Consider the following 17,153-nt stretch of genomic DNA (forward strand, 5'->3'; position numbering starts at 1 on the left):
ACTTCTTTTCTCCTGCTATTCAGAGGCAAATCTTTTTCGCCTATTACATTGCATTGACTTTCCGCGTACGCGAAAAGCGGGTGGAATTTAATATGGAGATAAGTTTCCACCAGGTGAAAAAGCCGAGATCGGCGATTATTTTCCGCGGATCTCGGCTTTTCGCATCTAATTGAATATGGCCCAATGTTACAAAAGTTGTCTTAAGGCGCATACACACTAGACGATATTATGCACGATCTAGCCGAATCAGGCGCAACGGAACGACAGATCGTGCATAATATGTACAAATTGTGAGTGTCCACTCACGATGCCGATGCGCGTCCCCGCGGGTCGTAAATCTCATTGTCAGATCTTGCCTACTGCAGGAAAGATCTGCCAATCTCGTACACGATCCGGGGGCATATCATTCAGTGCTTGCAGGCATGGATCAGGGAGATCCGTGCTGCAAGCATGAAAATACAGATGCACGGACGGATCTCCGTCCGTGCTTCTGTGTCTGATGAATAACCGGTTTCACACAGGCTTTATTTATTTTTTTAAATACAGCAGCACAGACGGATCTTACTGATCCGTCCGTGCATCTGTGTTTATTTTTTTACAGACAGATGCATGTATCACGGATCTCCCTGATCCGTGCAAGCGTCTTATCTGCTATCCTGCATGATCTAAAGATCGGCAAATCTTTAGATCGTGCACAATAGATTTTGTGACACATCGTGCAATTTTTGCTGCACATTGTGTATTGGAGCGCCGGGGAGCTGCAGGGGAGAGTTCAAGGGACATCGCTCATGATATCGCATCATAAGTACAACGTCTAGTGTGTACCCACCTTTAGTACTCCCTCTGTATCAGCTTATAAATGCATTGTTTTAAACTGTAATAAATTGGTATTAAAACCACAAATGAATAGACAGAATAAGAATAGTTTAGCCGCAGGCACTTGCAGTGCCATACAATAAGAATATATAAAAAAAGCCCAATGCTTTCAACAATCACAAATAGATAACATCTCGCTGTTGTTCTAGAAATGGCTGCTAGCCAATAGACACAGAAGGATTTATGGTAAGTATAACTGCGCTGAAGGTGTATCTAATAGAATATTATATTGCAAATGTGCCTTTAGGAAATTAAAAATATATATATATATCTTATGGAAAAAAGTTATTACCTCCATAAAAATTGACAATGGTAAAAACAATGTTCAACATAAAGGTGTAATAGAGAAAAGTGTCAAGTACTATAAATTAGCACATAGCAAAAACTGAACAATATACATCAGCCAATGAATGCAACCCTTTACAAATTAGCACACAGGCGCTTACACTGTAACGTAGCGTTTCGCATGCAGATGCGCCCACAGTAGCACGCAGAATATAGGAATGCCGCATATCATTTTAATCACCAAAAGCTGTGTGTCCTATTTGCATCGCTTTGCAAATAAAATTTATTTGAAGGTTAAAAGTTGCACGAAAAGACGTTTGACGCTACCGGGTGGCACAGTGCTGACGCGTTATGTTTAACACAACTTGCAGCGCATGGAGGGGGTCTTCAACCTTTAAGACAGTGTGGGCCACATTAAAAAATTCAACAAAGCCCGAGGGCCACTAAGCTATACTGCGATATTTAGACTCTGCCCCCTCCTCACACAAGTATGTCCCATAACTGCCCCCTCCTACAATTTTAATGATGTTGCAGAACAGCCCCCCTCCTCCCACAATTATAATTATGCTTCATAACTGTCCCTCCTCCATTAATTATGTCAGATAGTGGCCCCCATCCTCAAACAATTATGTCCTATATCTGCCCCCCTCTGCAGTGCCCCCCAGTAGTGCCCATTATACAGAGCCCTCAGTAGTGGTCTGCTCATTATGCAGTGCCCCCAGTAGTAATCTCCCCTATGCAATGCCCCCAGTAGTGCCCCTTATATAGTGCCCCCAGTAGTAGTCCCCCCCCACATGCAGTGACCTCAGTAGTCCCCTTATATAGTGCCCCCAGTAGTAGTCCCTCCCCACATGCAGTGTCCCCAGTAGTAGTCCCCCCTATGCAGTGCTCCCAATAGTGGTCCCCCCTATGCAGTGCTCCCAGTAGTAATCTCCCCTATGCAATGCCCCCAGTAGTGCCCCTTATATAGTGCCCCCAGTAGTAGTCCCCCCCACATGCAGTGACCTCAGTAGTGCCCCTTATATAGTGCCCCCAGCAGTAGTCCCCCCCCACATGCAGTATCCCCAGTAGTAGTCCCCCCTATGCAGTGCCCCCAATAGTGGTCCCCCCTATGCAGTGCCCCCAGTAGTGGTCCCCCCTATGCAGTGCTCCCAATAGTGGTCCCCCCTATGCAGTGCTCCCAATAGTGGTCCCCCCTATGCAGTGCTCCTAATAGTGGTCCCCCCTATGCAGTGCTCCCAATAGTGGTCCCCCCTATGCAGTGCTCCCAATAGTGGTCCCCCCTATGCAGTGCTCCCAATAGTGGTCCCCCCTATGCAGTGCTCCCAATAGTGGTCCCCCCTATGCAGTGCTCCCAATAGTGGTCCCCCCTATGCAGTGCTCCCAATAGTGGTCCCCCCTATGCAGTGCTCCCAATAGTGGTCCCCCCTATGCAGTGCTCCCAATAGTGGCCCCCCTATGCAGTGCTCCCAATAGTGGTCCCCCCTATGCAGTGCCCCCAGTAGTAATCTCCCCTATGCAATGCCCCCAGTAGTGCCCCTTATATAATGCCCCCAGTAGTAGTCCCCCCCCACATGCAGTGACCTCAGTAGTGCCCCTTATATAGTGCCCCCAGTAGTAGTCCCCCCCCCCCCACATGCAGTGTCCCCAGTAGTAGTCCCCCCTATGCAGTGCTCCCAATAGTGGTCCCCCCTATGCAATGCCCCCAGTAGTGGTCCCCCCTATGCAGTGCTCCCAATAGTGGTCCCCCCCTATGCAGTGCCCCCAGTAGTGGTCCCCCCCTATGCAGTGCCCCCAGTAGTGGTCCCCCCCTATGCAGTGCCCCCAGTAGTGGTCCCCCCTATGCAGTGCCCCCAGTAGTGGTCCCCCCCTATGCAGTGCCCCCAGTAGTGGTCCCCCCCTATGCAGTGCCCCCAGTAGTGGTCCCCCCCTATGCAGTGCCCCCAGTAGTGGTCCCCCCCTATGCAGTGCCCCCAGTAGTGGTCCCCCCCTATGCAGTGCCCCCAGTAGTGGTCCCCCCCTATGCAGTGCTCCCAATAGTGGTCCCCCCTATGCAGTGCTCCCAATAGTGGTCCCCCTATGCTATGCAGTGCTCCCAATAGTGGTCCCCCCTATGCTATGCAGTGCTCCCAATAGTGGTCCCCCCTATGCTATGCAGTGCTCCCAATAGTGGTCCCCCCTATGCTATGCAGTGCTCCCAATAGTGGTCCCCCCTATGCAGTGCTCCCAATAATGGTCCCCCCTATGCACTGCTCCCAATAGTGGTCCCCCCTATGCACTGCTCCCAATAGTGGTCCCCCCTATGCAGTGCTCCCAATAGTGGTCCCCCCTATGCAGTGCTCCCAATAGTGGTCCCCCCTATGCAGTGCTCCCAATAGTGGTCCCCCCTATGCAGTGCTCCCAATAGTGGTCCCCCCTATGCAGTGCTCCCAATAGTGGTCCCCCCTATGCAGTGCTCCCAATAGTGGTCCCCCCTATGCAGTGCTCCCAATAGTGGTCCCCCCTATGCAGTGCTCCCAATAGTGGTCCCCCCTATGCAGTGCTCCCAATAGTGGTCCCCCCTATGCAGTGCTCCCAATAGTGGTCCCCCCTATGCAGTGCTCCCAATAGTGGTCCCCCCTATGCAGTGCTCCCAATAGTGGTCCCCCCTATGCAGTGCTCCCAATAGTGGTCCCCCCTATGCAGTGCTCCCAATAGTGGTCCCCCCTATGCAGTGCTCCCAATAGTGGTCCCCCCTATGCAGTGCTCCCAATAGTGGTCCCCCCTATGCAGTGCTCCCAATAGTGGTCCCCCCTATGCAGTGCTCCCAATAGTGGTCCCCCCTATGCAGTGCTCCCAATAGTGGTCCCCCCTATGCAGTGCTCCCAATAGTGGTCCCCCCTATGCAGTGCTCCCAATAGTGGTCCCCCCTATGCAGTGCTCCCAATAGTGGTCCCCCCTATGCAGTGCTCCCAATAGTGGTCCCCCCTATGCAGTGCTCCCAATAGTGGTCCCCCCTATGCAGTGCTCCCAATAGTGGTCCCCCCTATGCAGTGCTCCCAATAGTGGTCCCCCCTATGCAGTGCTCCCAATAGTGGTCCCCCCTATGCAGTGCTCCCAATAGTGGTCCCCCCTATGCAGTGCTCCCAATAGTGGTCCCCCCTATGCAGTGCTCCCAATAGTGGTCCCCCCTATGCAGTGCTCCCAATAGTGGTCCCCCCTATGCAGTGCTCCCAATAGTGGTCCCCCCTATGCAGTGCTCCCAATAGTGGTCCCCCCTATGCAGTGCTCCCAATAGTGGTCCCCCCTATGCAGTGCTCCCAATAGTGGTCCCCCCTATGCAGTGCTCCCAATAGTGGTCCCCCCTATGCAGTGCCCCCAGTAGTAATCTCCCCTATGCAATGCACCCGTAGTGCCCCTTATATAGTGCCCCCAGTAGTAGTCCCCCCCCACATGCAGTGACCTCAGTAGTGCCCCTTATATAGTGCCCCCAGTAGTAGTCCCCCCCACATGCAGTGTCCCCAGTAGTAGTCCCCCCTATGCAGTGTTCCCAATAGTGGTCCCCCCTATGCAGTGCCCCAGTAGTGGTCCCCCCCATGCAGTGCCCCCAGTAGTGGTCCCCCCATGCAGTGCCCCCAGTAGTGGTCCCCCCTATGCAGTGCCCCCAGTAGTGGTCCCCCCTATGCAGTTTCCCTTATATAGTGCCCCCAGTAATGGTACCCCCTATTCAGTGCCCTCAGTAGTGCCCCTTTATATAGTACCCCCACCACTATGCAGTGCCCCTTACATATATAGCATAAAGACACAAAAAAAACAATACTTCCCTGAATCCCCCACTCCTGCGCTCGCCGCTTTCCCGGCCCACTCTGCCGTCTCTCCCATCACCCACTGTGAGACCCGGAAGGGGGAGTTCATGAGTGAGCTCCAGGCCAGTTCAGCTCCAGGCCGGCTCTGGCCGTGGGTGCAGCAGCCTATGAGAGTCTGTCTGCGGTCCGCACTACACTAACCATCGGCCGGCCCCTGATGTATGTTGACACATTTGTATGTATTAGCCACAAAGCATTCCTGGAAACTGCAAATCTGTCCCTCAGGCACTGGCTTATACATGGGCTCAGACGGAATATCATGTAGTCTTATGCTCTAACAGCTGAGACAGGGGTCTATTTACTAAGCTGTGTTAGGAGATAAAGTGAACGGTGATAAGGTACCAGCCTATCAGCTCCTAACTGCCATGTTACAGGCTGTGTTTGAAAAAATGGCAGTTAGGAGCTGATTGGCTGGTACCTTATCACCGTTTTATCTCCTAACACAGCTTAGTAAATCTCACAGTGTTTTAGATTTTTGTCTTAGCTCCATAATAGCCTTTGCTTTGTCAGTATACATGTCGGCGGCCTCTATCTCGCCTATCATATTCCTGATCTCTGACCAAGGCTTGCTGTCTGCTATTTTTGGTATTATGTATAATGACGCCGAGCATTATGACCCTAGCACATGGTCTAACTGGAAAAGTACAAATGCTTATCCCTTCACTGGTGGTTTACGTTAGCAATTTGTCAAAGTTCTGGTTGAATGAGATGGGCGTACTGTGCTATTTATTATTACATCCATCAGACTGTCAGTTCGTATTAACATTTTTTATTTTTTTTGCGCCCTGCCCTCGGTGGGGCCGCATGGTCGCACACCCCTAGTTACGACCCTGCACGACAGTTCCAGTCTCTGCCTGCTCAAAGCTCTGAGCAGGGCGGGCCAACAAGCCAAAGACCAAAGCTCTCCGTCTCGCAGAATAAAAATTGTAAGAAAAATGTTTGATGCGGTTGCAGTGATGACCGGCCTTGCACTGGGAGGGGGGTTCTAGGTACTCAAAAAAAACTGTGTACGCCTCTTCAGTTAGAAGTCAGCGTTAAGTTAATGCTGGACTCACCGGGAGTTGACACCGCTTTTAACTCGCAGCTTTAGCGTAGTTGAAATGTCACAAAAAAATCCTTAAATTTAATGTAAAAATTACAAGACACAGTGCCCCTAGGGCATCCCTCCTACTGAATATTAACGCATAGAGCAGTGGTTCCCAAACCGGGGTGCCGCAGCTGGAGGGAAGCTGCTGTCATTCGATCTCGATCCACCGGTAGCTCGCGGAGCTCCCGGCGGTAGATCGCGATTAACTTTCCTACAGAAACTGTACCGCTGGCTCCGAAGCTATCAAAGGCTAAAGAAGCCTCTGATCGCTTCAGCGTTCCTAGTGATGCAGTCCACCTGCGGCCCGAGCAATGCATCACTGGGAACTTGTGAGGATCCTGCGCGCCTGCTGGATCCAGCTTGATCCAGTCAGCGCAGCGGGAGTGACCGCTGGAGGAGCGTTCCCCAGCTTGAACTTCTGTCAGGTAAGTTCTGCACAGGGGTGTGGGGGCTACTAGTGGGGGCACTGCCTAAGAGGCACTACTACAAGGGGTACTGCATAATGGGCACAACTACAGGGGATTGTACTACAGGGGGAACTACATAAAGGGCAGTACTACATGGAACTTACATAAGGAGCACTACTACTGGGGGCATTGCATAAGAGGCACTACTACTGGGGGAATTTAATAAGGGGCACTACTACAGGGGGCATTGCATAAAGGGCACTACTACTGGGGGCATTACATAAGGGGCACTACTACTGGGGGCATTACATAAGGGGCACTACATAAAGGGCAGTACTACAGGTATTAATTTGGCTTAGGGGTGCCTTAAAAAATGAAGGAGACCCTAAGGGTGCCTTGAACTGAAAACGTTTGGGAACCACTGGCATAGAGGGTTATATACAGGAAATAATGGCCAATAGAGGCAGGTCATTTTTTAAGTAATTTTCTATAAAAAAGCAGAAAAATGGGTTACATTATGTGGAATGGTGAAGTATAAATGATGTGGGGATTCATTCAGAGTCGGTCGTTGCGGCCGCTCGGTCGTATGGTAAAAGGGGCCGGATATGCAAATGATGCGCTCGCAAGTTGCGTAGTTAAGTTGGGATCGTTAGCTGGACGAGCGAGGGGAGGATGCGGCCGTAAGACTAAAAATACGCCCCCTTCTCGTTCGCAATACACGTCATCTCCAGGCATATAAGGATTAATCAAGACCATCTGAAACCATCGGAGCTGGTCGTAGAGCTTAAGGTTGACCATACCCTCTCTTAAGCACTACGATCAAGTCAGTGTAAAAACCTCCCATGTCACATGTGCCATGACACTACTTAGTTAATTATGCACTCCCATAAAACGCCGTTTGCATAGTCAGACACGCCTGCGTTCGGATCTCCACTCCCCCATTCACAAGCCCCTTCCCGTTACCACCCACAAACGCCTCATCCTGTCACTCATACTAACGACCTGGCCAAGTTGAAGGAGAGAGAAATTTCTGATCGTAGCAGCTAGTTTGCGCACGCGCATTGCACATTTTATGCATGCGCAGTTTAGCGAACATCGGTGGCGTACGACCGAGCGGCAGCAACGACCGACTCTGAATGAGGTCTTGTATGTAAAGGTGTAAATGATATAGGTCATGTATTTTCATATTGATAGGAAAGGAGTTTTTGAATTTATAGATGGGATTTGCAAGTGTGTCCCACCCCCAACTTTTTACAAACTTTAATGTAATCCAAAATTTTCTAGATACACTTATTTATCGAAATACATTTGCTGGCTATCATTAGTCCATTTATAAAAGGTGTAATAATCAACCATTTGATGTCTCTTAATTGCTTCCAATATGTTGCTTATTCCCACTAACAGCCCCCTGCACTGTCCTGCCATCTTATTCTCCACTCTTTTGCAGTTCAGGATGATTTCCCCACTCTTGTATTTCACATACAGTATACCGCGCACTGCAGATACCCGCAGTTGCCATTTCTAACTGAATTGCACGAGTAAATATCCTAATGTAACACAAGACATTACACCTCGGAACTCGCATTTAATTGCATTACACCGTTAGTTAATTTCATTTGACACAGATTTAACAATACTATATATATATATATATATATATATATATATATATATATATATATTACTTATTGCACTACAACCGAGGACTGGATGGCCCATGATGATATACATTTCAGTTCTCCAACCTATCACAGCAGGCTGTCTTTAATGACTTTCATCCTCTTTCTGTAATAATTGTAGTATATCCATAATGGTATGGCTATAGGTTGTGTGCATAATTGAGACAACCTCAGCCCTTTTATTGGAGCAGATTGCCGCTGAGGCACATACACTGTGAAAGTCACAGGAGCATGCCTGGAAAATGAGGCTTCTTCACTATAAAACATGAAGCCATAAATCATTTTGAAATTCCCACCCCAATAAATCTTCCGCAATGAAAACCTTTTTGATACTCATTCGTTATTAATGACAAGGAGGACTTAATTCTGTTGGCAAACAGTGGCGTTCCAATTTTATACATAGCATTTAACAGTCTAATGAGAGATGAATTTATATACGCCGGCTCTGGTTTACTCTCACTGGAAAGTTAAAGCCGCGGGTTTCTTACGCGACATATATCTCCTCGTTTTTCCTGATGAATATTAATGCTTATGAGCGATCTGACACCTTAGCTTTGTCATTGTTAAAAGGGAGAGATGAAGTTGTTTAGGTGGAGTTTACAGTTTTCTAATCCGTACGCTTCTAATGAGCACTTTGTTTAAAGGTAATGTTCTAATTTTAAATGGCTGGTCCTACTTTTATCATCCTATTATTTACGTTAACTGTAAAAGAGCGGATTTAATTTAAACAGCGCTGCCAGCGAGCGCCTGAGATTCCTTTTTTTTACATATTTCCCCGTAAATACCTTTCCCGTAACAGAATAGCAAAGCTCAGGAAAAACCAGCCCAGGTGCCAGTGTGGACACTGCTTTAGCTTAAAAATAAAAAGCATACACAGTCAATTTAAGACGAATATAAAAGTTAAGTTGCTGAGTACAAAAGCTGACTTTAGTTAGAAGAAAGAGGGGAAAAAAAGTTCAATATTATGAATCCTGTACTTTCTGAAAATGTTCTTTCTAATGCACAATAAAGGACTAATAAAACCAGAGGAAAAGCGAGTAAGCAGTTTTTACATTTGAAAACTAGAAATCATTTGCAGGCTCATAAGAAAACCATTCTGCGGACCTTTACTACTACAATATTTATTTTCTCTACCTGTCCTGTTGTAAGTCAGATTGCTTTTTCTACAACTTCTGTATAACTGGAAAGAGTGACTTCATGGAAAGAACTTGGGGACGAAAAGCATAATGTGGAGAAGGTGAATACTGACAGATTGAGCAAAAAATAATTCCCCCCCCCCCCACCACATAAAAAGACAAAGACTAGCCTGCAATTTCTGGGTACGGGTGCACTGTCGATGAGAAACACTACCTGATCAACCATTAGGCTGGTCAGGGCGCCAGGACTTGGTGTGGCACCATGCATTTGGCAGTCAGGGAATAAAATTAAGACCTAATTCATTCCATGTTGGGGGCGGCCACACAGCTTAATTAAAGAAGCTTGTTCGTTATCCAGCCATCCTGAGGTGGTGAGGGAATTTTTTTTAACATGACTAGCAGATGGCTGTGGCAATGTGACCACGTAACTTGCTGCTAAAACCTTTGCTTTATGCACACGGTGCTACCGAACCATCTGGGAAGCCTATAGAGCGTCCTGCAATTATCTTTGGAGTCTTCCTCGTATTCCCCAGAAGCCAAAAGTCTACTTTGCTCTCCACAAGCACTGTTAGATGCCAAGATCAAATATGTCCGCTGTGTAACCTTTGTTACCTGCACATGTGCAGTATGACTGGAGATTTTCTAAGCACGCATACCCACTGTGCCCTGTGTTTAGCAGCCTTACAGTGGGACGCTACAAGGGTATTAGCCTAGGGCACCCCAAAACCCTTAATCTGACCCTGGCGAGATACAGATGTGTCCTCATACACTATTGCTGCAATCGCACCAGGCAGCCCTTATCGGAGAGTTCAATGGGTAGCAGAGGAGGAGCAGATCAGCTCTCTCTGAAGTGCCAGGGAGCAGAAACTTGATGAAACGTCTAAATACTGTTTTGGAGGTAATTAATTATTTCTTTCATGGTCCAGTATGCCAAATTTGTTGTGTAAGTTGGGCATCTTGCAATTTCCGACTAACAGGCATTTGACTGATGTGAGAATATACAAAGTTAGCATTTTACGGGATGTACTTGATAAATTCTACCTCAAAGTGGTTGCTATGGGCAGCTTCTCCGCTGGCCCTCTTCTCCATTCAACTTCTACCTAGCGTTTTATGGGATGTGCTTGATAAATTTTACCTCAAAGATTATTGGTTGCTATGGGCAACTTCTCTACTGGCCCACTATTTACACTGCTTGATACATCTCCCCCTTAAATTGGGTACACACCTTACGACGGTGCGACCCTACGATGCAATGTACCAGTACATCGCATCGCATGTACAACCTACAAGACCCGCCATACGGCAGCTCGATCTATCGTTATATGGTGCATATAGCAACACAGTGTTGGCCGTGGAATCATCCCAGCTGATGTGCAGTACAGCAAATGGGATGATTCAGTGAATGATGGCCGAGAATGATGGATTAAGCATACACACTGGGCCTGATTCCCAGATTTATGCAATTGCAACAACAAACGGTTACGGATCGCAGTTGCCAAAATATGCTGATGCCTTCCAAAGCTTAGCCGAGCATAGGGACGCCCACTGCTGCCTTCTCATATCTGTCCGACGCCGTATTACAATGTAACTATCGGTAATATCGGCACAGATGGGGCAACCATGCAACTTGTAAGTCAAATCTAACCTACCGCAAACTCTGCAGCTCTCCGGACACGCAGAGAGCTCTCATGATGCGAGGGAGATCACACTGGCTAATTTATGCACGCCCAAGAGACGGAGTTTAAACAATCCCGACACGCTTACATTTTTCTAGCCCCCTCGGTAACCTCCCCCAAACTCTTAACTACCTGTGACTCACTTTGCAAGTACATCCTCTGTGCAAGCGCAATTGCAATACAATAGCTGCATGTGTGCAGTGCTGCATTCGCGCGTGCACAAAGGCTAACAATCGCACGATCTGCATAAATATCAGTATTGCGTAGATCTCGGAATCAAGCACACTTTATGATGTATACTACATATATCGTTCCGATCCACATCGGATCGATGCATCAGACAAACGATCGTTTAGTGTGTATCCACCTTTAGTTTGCTACAGAATTTGAAATCTGGGGTGGATAGCATAATGAAAATACCCAAGCGTCCTTCGTCACGGGGGCTCCAGAGAGGCTGTTCAGGAGCCTGTGCAGTACACAGTATCCCAAAATGGGAGTTATTGCGTGACTTACAATTGGGAATGTTGGAAGGTACATTCCTGGCACTTACACTGCCTGCGATGTGCTAGTTAGTAGTATATAAAATGAAAGCACTGAGGGCCTAATTCAGAGCCGGACGCTCTTTGAGAGCGCTCGCTCTGAATCAGGGCGTCCCTGTTTTTTTTAAAGACTGCCTCCTGGCCGCTCGCTAAGCTGTGGGTGACCACCCACAGCTTTAGCGAGCGGCCAGGTGGTGGTCGCGAAGGTCACGACCATCGGGGCTTGTGACGAGACCCTTGTGGTAGGGTCTCGTTCCCGCAACCCCCAGTGAGCTTTCGGCTCTAATAAAGCCGGAAGCTCACCACTGACATCACTCGTGATGTCAGTGGGGCCAACACCAAACGGCAGGCGTTCCTTCAGGAACACCTCCGTTTGGCCAGCCACCCCCCTACCCGCCTCCAAAACGGGACGAGCTGTCAATCAAAATCGACAGCTGCCCTGCTTTGGGGCGAGGCCCGTAGCGACGGAGTGCCTGTCGCTGGCCGGGTCTTGCACATGCGCACGCCGGAGATGGTTCCGACGTGCGCATGCGTAGTGTGGGACCATCGAGCCGCTTGCGAGCGCTATGAGCTTGCGAGCGGATCTGAATCAGGCCCTGAGTTCTTAGTGCTACAACACATCCACAAACAGTATGAATAGCTAAACAAATGTACGAGGGTAAGTGTAACAGTGAAAGTAATGAGACAGGGCAGGAAATTTGTTTAAGTTCTGCTATTCTGTTTGTTTGATTGTTGTTTTTTTCCCAGTTTGATGCCGAGTTGTACTGCGCGATGACATAAACTATCTATGCGCCAGAAAAATTGTGGGGAAAAGAAACAAGTTACAGCGTGAATTAAAAAAAAAAAAGAGAAGGATCTGAATACTTTCATTTCTGTCATGTTACAGTAGCAAGATGCTTAAACAGTGGCCTTCCACCTCTGTTACAGCTGTCTGGGCAGGTTCCTGCTAATAGTACCTCGGTTTACAGTGCATCATTTTCAGGCGAGGTGGCAGTGTAATAATGAATATATTGAGCAATGACCATTGAGCCTCTCACTGTTGGAGGAAGAATCCTCTGGTGGGGAAATCTGGAGTCTAAGCAGAAAGATATAAGACTGTACTTTATTCCGCAGAAGTTTGGGGAAATCAAAAGTGGCTAGTATTCATTGCATTGAATTTATTTATGTACTACATGTCTATATCTTTTTAGTGAAATTTCAAATTCATCTCTGAGTGATGGTAATGTTATTCCTATCAAAACTCTGGCTGCTTGTTGTAGAGGGATTTGAAGATGGAGAGAAGTTTTTCGGTACACAAGTGTCTGGAAGGTTTCAAGCAAAATAGTATTGATGTATCTGCTGTTCTTGCTACAACTTAGAAAGTTCAAACACTGACGATACTTTTCACATCTGTCCCACTGAACACTCACCTGGTTGGTTACTGGGACATTGTCAGTTTGTTCTGAGTTAGGTTTTCGTTTTGCGTTACATGTGTAATGTAAGATGCTTGCAATGGGTTTGGAGACTACTTTTGCAGTATGCAGTGTTTCTTGTCTAATTCTGTGATTTTAATGTTAAACACTGTGCTAATAATTTATTTGCTGTCCCTTTTATAGTGAAGTAAAAGAACAACTGGGTACACAGTGGCCAAAATATCGGCCGTTAATTGAATGGCCGATATATCGTGTGCCCGTCAGCCAGTGTATACCAGAACATATTCCTATGACGGAAAGAGGGGGGAATCGGTTCAGAAACCTCTGTAGACAAGAGGTATTTTGGATGTTCCAAATGAACTCCATTTACCCAGAGGGATTAAATGAAGCATTAGAATTGAATATGGTTATTTAAATATATGCTTTATTATATCATTTGAAATAACTTGAGTATAAATAGAGATACTGTAGTTTTATGTATGTTCTCTAGATCTGTCCTTATGTATTCTGTTTTAAATAAATTGCTAAAATATCAAGATCATATAAACAATATACAATAAGATGTGATCCTGTGCATGATTTTTCGAACAATCGCTTCAACATCAAGACCACATAATGTATATAATAAGATGTGATTAGCAGAGAAATTTATGTTGTCAATAGATATTTAAGTGAAGTTTTTCCCCTATATACACACTTTCTGCTTTTCTATAACATTCTCTCCCACGTAAATTATTTAATCTGTGGGTAATATAAGGTATAAAAAATCTCTGAATTTAATGCCCCATAGATACTCTATGGTTCCCTAATATGATAAAATAGAAAGTCCAGGTTTAAAATGTCTTTTAATACTATTTGAAACCATTATTAAATTGACATACCCTAAAAATATAGTGCCGTTGTAAACTACGTTCCCCGTGATGCTAGACACTAAGGGGCATATTCAATTAGGTGCAAAAAGTCCCGTACTTTTCGCATACCGGACTTTTCGCTGACATCGCTGGTTTTCCATGCAGAAAAGTATCGCGCTTATCCCCGTATTCAATTAGAAATCGTCGAAAAAGGGACCCAGCGAATTCAGACCTGGCGAAAAGTCCTGTCAGATTTGGGGAAATCAGTCTGACCCCCCCAAAGATGCACTGGGGGGGGGATCACTAGATACCCCCAAATAGGCCTGCTGAAGGTATTTGGGGCACTTAAATGATCTCAATAGCTGCTAATTAGCGTCTTTGCAAAAATGGTGAAGAATAGCATTTAGCAGGTTTTTTTTGCAGGAAATAAGTAGTCCCAGCAAATTTGGGGTACACGAAAATGGGTGCTAGCATATTTGAAAGTTGCTAAAGTGAATTTTTAAAAAACCTTAAAAATCCACCTTCCGCAAGCACCTGTAAACTTAAAAACACCTGGGGCATACTTGGCGTCCCCCCTGGAGTCTATTTTGCTAGTTTTTAAGTTTGTCCCCCTACTTTGTACTTTTTCGCCCCCTTTTTCTAAGTAATTTTTTGGGGTGATCTTAAGTATTTTTTAAACTTTTTTTTTAAATAGTTTGCCTTTTGGGGTGCTGTCCCAAGGGTGCAGGGAGGTTTCCGCAAATTTGCGCCCCAAAACCCCAATTCTGCACTTTTTTCGACAGCTTTCATAGGCAAATCTGGTCGCTTCTCCTCAGTTAGATGTGTTTCCTTTAGTAGTGGAACATTCATTAGTTTGCAGATACGAACAACCCCGGCTTCCACTATTATTTGCTGAGTTGAACTCAACTGAATTGTTTAAAGAGTTCATTAAATCAAATTCCACAATACAGATCTATACAATTAGAGAACAATTCTGGCCTGCAGTTTGATTTCTGCGTTCTCTTATTTAGAATTAAGGCACTGGAAGACATGAAAGTCCCTTATACTTAATTGAGTGCAGTGTTTCATGATTTGCATATATAGTACATCTGATTTGCATTGTACAAGACTAACTGCACAACTCTCGGCCCCTGCTGGTTACCAGACTAGAAACTCGACAGTTGTAATTCATATATATTTTTTTTATTTTTACAGTCAATATGCAGGATCCTGCCTATTAAAAATCTGTTACGAGATAACCTCTCTTTTTTTTTTTGTAATGGGATTTAATTGTTGTAACTAGCTTTCTTCGGCTGTTCTACATTTCAAATTCTCATTGAGCGCAATGCTGAAACTACTATTAAAACAGTGTCAAAAGATTAATTCTCTAATCCCAATTCCTGTGAAAACGAGGGATGAAAGCGACGAAACAAAAAGTGCATTTTATTTAGCAAATGATCCTTCATTTGCCATGAAAATAAATTCCTTTACTGGAGTCCATTAATGAGTGGCTTTTAGCTTTACGTAATATTTGTACAGACTGCTCTGATCTTGAGGGATTGGGATTGAAATGCCGGTGCCAGATGCCCGACAGGAGGAGATCCCAACTGGGGCAGATAAGTATCCTAACCCTTCCCTGTCCCCCCCCCTAACCTTAGTGGTGCCTAATCCTAACCTCTCCCCTTAGTGCCTAACCCTAACCCCCCTCAAGGGGTGCCTAAACCCCCCTCCCCACCCCGCACCCTCTAAACCAGAGGTCTTCAACTTTTGACCCTCCAGCTGCTGTGGAACTGCACATCCCAGCATGCACTGCACAGTTTTAGCATGCTGTTATATCTAAAAGGTGGCAGTGCATGCTGGGATGTGTAGTTCCACAGCAGCTGGAGGGCCAAGGTTGAAGACTCCTGCTCTAAGATAACCCTCCCGGGTGGGCTGCCTAAACCTAACCTCCCCCCCCGGTGGTGCCTAACCCTAACACTCCTCCCATGGGGTGACTAACCCTAATTCCCCCCACCCAAACCTAACCCCGCTAGAGTCCCTAATTCTAACCCCGCCCCCGCGGCTAACGCTAAGGGCGTCGCAGACTTACCTTTGTTCGGGCTGGCGTCCTCGGGGTTTCCGCCTTCGGGGTTAATAGGTGTCGGTATTTCAACGCCTATGTTAAATCCCTTGAAGAGATTCCGCTGCCGGGATTGAGAGGCCGACGGTCTCGTAACTACATCCCGATCTTGAGAAGCTGGTTCTTGATGTGGTTCAGCCACGCTGCCACCTAGAGGCTCTTGGAGTTATGTCTGTTGATTGGCCACACAACATGGATCGGTAATTGCGCTAGCCCATAATTCTTTATAAAACCCTTAAGGGTATCTCCCTACACGATTCATTCAAGTATTTCACAGGTTGCATGTGCTATAATTACTATATAATCTGGTTAAAGCAGTGTTAGTTGTTTGCGTATTGGAAATAAAGCCGTTACAGTATTGCAATTCAACACGTCTTTCATCATTTTAGTCTTGTGTTCCTAGTCCACAACTGTGGCCGGCGTAATGCAAAACGTGCTGCAGCTGTTGGTGCTCATGCCGCTAAGATTTTGGGCAAAGGGCAAAGTTTGCTGCAGATAGTTTGCTCCATACATATAAATATTACGTCTTCACTTCTAAGAAGGATTTTTTTTTTTATCAGCTCAATCACAAATGAAGCAGGTTTGCTGTGACGGAAACGTAAAGGACGATTGCAGCTCAATGAGTCATGATTTCATTAGCTGTAACAATAACTGTTTGCATTCTCTTATGCCTCATTGGGGTCACTCTCATCCATAGTTTGAATGCATTGGCAAACCAGACGTGTTACATATTTATTGCAATCTTGTTTTCACAGCGTTAATGGAAAGAGAGTTCTCTCTCTGTTGTTTTGCAGTGAAGCTTTTTGAGTTGGATTAATGGTTCAAAAGGGGAAATAATAATTGCTTATTATTAGCGCAGGTGTACTGTGAACGTTTGAGCCTGTTCTGCTGCATGACAAATTCTTGTTTATGTACACTACAGCAGGGTTGTCTTAACAGCAGTGTGGGCCCTGGGCAAAGCAATGCACTGGGGCCCCTACCCACCCATTTACGGGAAAAAAATGTAAATGGTCAATAAAATTAAACCCTCCTGCATGCCAATCAGACCTCCCACACATGCAGAGAGACTCTGCCTGACTGGTCTGAAGCCGGCGGAAGAAGTGAAACTGGGACTGAAGTGAGTACTCGTGGCTGTAGGGGGGCGGATTGGTGGGCCCCTGCAAGCTTCGGGCTCTTGGGCAACTGCCCAACAAGCCCAATGGAAAAGATGGCCCTGCACTACAGTATATGTTAAAGCAACACTTTTTGGTTGATGCTCCATT

At 46.3% G+C, this 17,153-nt stretch overlaps 1 protein-coding gene across 2 annotated transcripts in view; it reads left to right on the forward strand.

The window, feature by feature from the left end:
- The window catches only part of MGMT (O-6-methylguanine-DNA methyltransferase), a 471,419-nt gene that overhangs the window by 53,422 nt on the left and 400,844 nt on the right, over window positions 1–17,153 (forward strand). The window lies entirely within an intron of this gene.

The sequence above is a fragment of the Taudactylus pleione genome, unplaced genomic scaffold (assembly GCF_031769625.1).
Source record: "Taudactylus pleione unplaced genomic scaffold, aTauple2 ptg000198l, whole genome shotgun sequence".
Classification (NCBI taxonomy): domain Eukaryota; kingdom Metazoa; phylum Chordata; class Amphibia; order Anura; family Myobatrachidae; genus Taudactylus; species Taudactylus pleione.